Source organism: Rutidosis leptorrhynchoides, chromosome 5, assembly GCF_046630445.1.
Source record: "Rutidosis leptorrhynchoides isolate AG116_Rl617_1_P2 chromosome 5, CSIRO_AGI_Rlap_v1, whole genome shotgun sequence".
In the NCBI taxonomy this organism is placed as follows: domain Eukaryota; kingdom Viridiplantae; phylum Streptophyta; class Magnoliopsida; order Asterales; family Asteraceae; genus Rutidosis; species Rutidosis leptorrhynchoides.
In genome coordinates this window covers 434866842-434871023 of record NC_092337.1, presented here as the reverse complement: position 1 = coordinate 434871023, position 4182 = coordinate 434866842, and positions in this window count along the sequence as shown.

The following is a 4182-nucleotide window of genomic DNA, read 5'->3' as shown; positions in this document are numbered from 1 at the left end:
TACGAAAAACACCGTAAAATCGGATATACGCCGTCGTAGTAACACCGCGGGCTGTTTTGGGTTAGTTAATTAAAAACTATGATAAACTTTGATTTAAAAGTTGTTCTTCTGCAAAAATGATTTTTCCTATGAACATGAAACTATATCCAAAAATCATGGTTAAACTCAAAGTGGAAGTATGTTTTCCAAAATGGTCATCTCGACGTCGTTCTTTCGACTGAAATGACTACCTTTACAAAAATGACTTTAACCTGTATTTCCGACTATAAACTTATACTTTTTCTGTTTAGATTCATAAACTTAAGTTTAATATGAAACCATAGCAACTTGAAACACTCAAAACGGATTTAAAACGAAGAAGTTATGGGTAAAACAAGATTGGATATTTTTGCTTGTTGTAGCTACGTGGAAATTGGTAACAAATTTATATTAATCATATCCTAGCTAACTTATATTGTATTGTACATGTATTCGAATATATTATGTAATCATACCGTAGACACGTATGCAAATGTTTTGACATATCATATCGACCCATCTATATATATTATTTGGAACAACCATAGACACTCTATATGCAGTAATGTTGGAGTTAGCTATACAGGGTTGAGGTTGATTCCAAAAATATATATACTTTGAGTTGTGATCTAACCTGAGACGTGTATACACTGGGTTGTGGATTGATTCAAGATAATATATATCGATTTATTTCTGTACATCTAATTGTGGACAACTAGTTGTAGGTTACTAACGAGGACAGCTGACTTAATAAACTTAAAACATTAAAACGTATTAAAAATATTTTAAATATATTTTGAACATACTTTGATATATATGTACATATTTGTTATAGGTTCGTGAATCGACCAGTGGCCAAGTCTTACTTCCCGACGAAGTAAAAATCTGTGAAAGTGAGTTATAGTCCCACTTTTAAAATCTAATATTTTGGGATGAGAATACATGCAGTTTTATAAATGTTTTACGAAATAGACACAAGTAATTGAAACTACATTATATGGGTGAATGATCGAAGCGGAATGTGCCCCTTTTGCTTGGTAACCTAAGAATTAGTAAACCGATCTACTAATTGACGTGAATCCTAAAGATAGATCTATTGGGCCTAACGAACCCCATCCAAAGTACCGGATACTTTAGTACTTCGAATTCAGATTGTGTAGAAATTCTCAAGATCACCCTAAAATGGCCGAACGAGCAAGACTCTCTGAACGTCTTTGCCACTCAAGGTCATCTAGATTCCGAAAAAGAGATCTTTCCTCCCAAATTCGCACCATGCACCAAACACCACCGATGGTTTTTGGTGCTTGGTGTTTTATATCTTTGTCCAAAATGTTAGATCTATCGTATCTTTTGACTCGTAGCTCTAATTTAGTCGCCTTTTTTAAATCGTCTATTTTTCGGGATCTATCCGTTGGCATACTGCCGTAGGTGGTTTATCCCAAATATTTTTCGAAACGAGACTTGGAAAGCCTTTAAATTTGCCTTTTTTCGATTTTGACCGTTTTGAATTTCTTTCATATTATTTTTTTGTGTATGCATGACTTAGCATGGTACATATTGTTTTAACGCCTATCATTTCACTTACAATGAAATTATGTATAACACATATAATTTTGAATCTAATGTCACTTCATTAAACACGCTTTTTAAATCACTAATATGTGCCGCCAAATAGAGTAACATTTGTCGGCGCATAACTTTTGCTTTCAGATTGTGATGAAATTCTCGAGATCACCCTAAAACAACTCTAACATCGAGACTCCTGGATAGTTTCTTGACATTCGAGGTCGTCAGGATGCCGAAAAAATACATTTTACCTATTTTTTATGTTCTCTTTGAACATTTTCAATTTGCATAGTATTATTAGTTTTGTGCATGCATGACTTAACATGGTATATATAGTTTTAAGGCATAATATTTAACTCGCAATGTAATTATGTATAACTCTTATAAGTTTGAATCAAATGTTACTTCATTAAACACGCTTTTTTAAATCATTAATATGCGCCCCTAGATGGAGTACCATTTGGCGGCGCATAACCTTCGGTTTCAAATTGTGCTGAAATTCTCAAGATCACCTTAAAACGGCTGAACGAGCAAGTCTCTCAAAATGTGTTTGCCATTCGAGGTCGTCTAGATTCCGAAAAAGACATCTTTCCTCACAAATTTGCACCACGCACCAAACATCATCGATGGTTTGTGGTGCTTGGTGTTTTGTGCCTTCGACCAAAATCTATCGTATCTTTTGACTCGTAACTCCGATTTAGTAGCCGTTTTTTTTAAATCGTGTATTTTTTGGGATCAATCCGTTGGCAAATTGACGAAGGCGGTTTATCCCAAATATTTTTTGAAACGAGACCTGGAAAGCCTTCAATTTTTCTTTTTTTCGATTTTGACCGATTTGAATTTCTTTCATATTATTCCTTTTGTGTATGTATGACTTAGCATGGTACATATTTTATTAAAGCCTATCATTTCACTTACAATGAAATTATGTATAAAACATATAATTTTGAATCTAATGTCACTTCATTAAACACACTTTTTAAATCACTAATATGCGCTGTCAAATGGAGTAAATTTTGGTGGAGAATAACCTTTGCTTTCAGATAGTGCTGAAATTCTCAAGATCGTCACAAAACAACCCTGACATCAAGACTCCTGGAATGTGTCTTGACATTCGAGGTCGTCAGGATACCGAAAAAGGCATTTTACTCATTTTTTATGTTCTCTTTGAACGTTTTTAATTTATATCGTATTATTAGTTTTGTGTATGCATGACACAAAATGGTATATATATAGTTTTAAGGCCTAATATTTAACTCGCAATGAAATTATGTATAACGCATATAAGTTTGAAACTAATGTCACTTCATTAAACACGTTTTTTTAAATCATTAATATGCGCCGCCAGATGGAATACCATTTGGCGGCGCATAACCTTCGGTTTCAGATTGTGCTGAAATTCTCAAGATCACCCAAAAATGGCCGAACGAGCAAGACTTTCTGAACGTGATTGCCATACGAAGTCGTCTACATTCCGAAAAAGACATCTTTGCTTCCAAATTCACACCATGCACCAAACACCACCGACGGTTTGTGGTGCTTGGTGTTTTGTGTCTTCGGCCAAAATGTTAGATCTATCCTATCTTTTGACTCATAGCTCCGATTTAGTCGCCGGTTATTTAAATCGTGTATATTACGGGATCTATCGTTTGGTAAACTTCCGTAGGCAGTTTGTCCCAAATATTTTTCGAAATGAGACCTGGAAAGCCTTCAATTTTGCCTTTTTCGATTTTGACCATTTTGAATTTCTTTCATGTTATTCCTTTTGTGTATGTATGACTTAGCATGGTACATGTTGTTTTAACGCATATCATTTTACTTACATTGAAATTATGTGTAACACATATAATTTTGAATCTAATGTCACTTCATTAAACATGCATTTTAAATCACTAATATGCGCCGCCAAAAACATTTGGCGGCACATAACCTTTGCTTTCAGATTATGCTGAAATTCTCGAGATCACCCTAAAACAACCCTAACATCAAGACTCCTCGATAGTATCATGACAAACGATGTCGTCAGGAAGCCAAAAAAAGACATTTTATTCATTTATTTATGTTCTCTTTGAAGGTTTTCAATTTATATCGTATTATTAGCTTGGTGTATGCATGACTTAGCATGTATATATAGTTTTAAGGCCTAATATTTAACTCGCAATGTAATTATGTATAAAGCATAAAAGTTTGAATCCAATGTCACTTCATTAAACATGCTTTTTTAAATCATTAATATGCGCCGCCAGATGGAATACCATTTGGCGGCGCATACCCTTCGGTTTCAGATTGTGCTGAAATTCTCAAGATCACCCTAAAACGGCCGAACGAGCAAGACTCTCTGAACGTGCTTGCAATTCGAGGTATTCTAGATTCCGAAAAAGACATCTTTCCTCGCAAATTTGCACCACAACACCAAACACCACTGACGGTTTGTGGTGCTTGGTGTTTTGTGTCTTTGGCCAAAATGTTAGATTTATCCTATCTTTTGACTCGTAGCTCCGATTTAGTCGCCGATTTTTTTAAATCGTGTATTTTTTCGGGATCTATCCGTTAGTAAACTTCCGTAGGCGGTTTGTCCCAAATATTTTCAAAACGAGA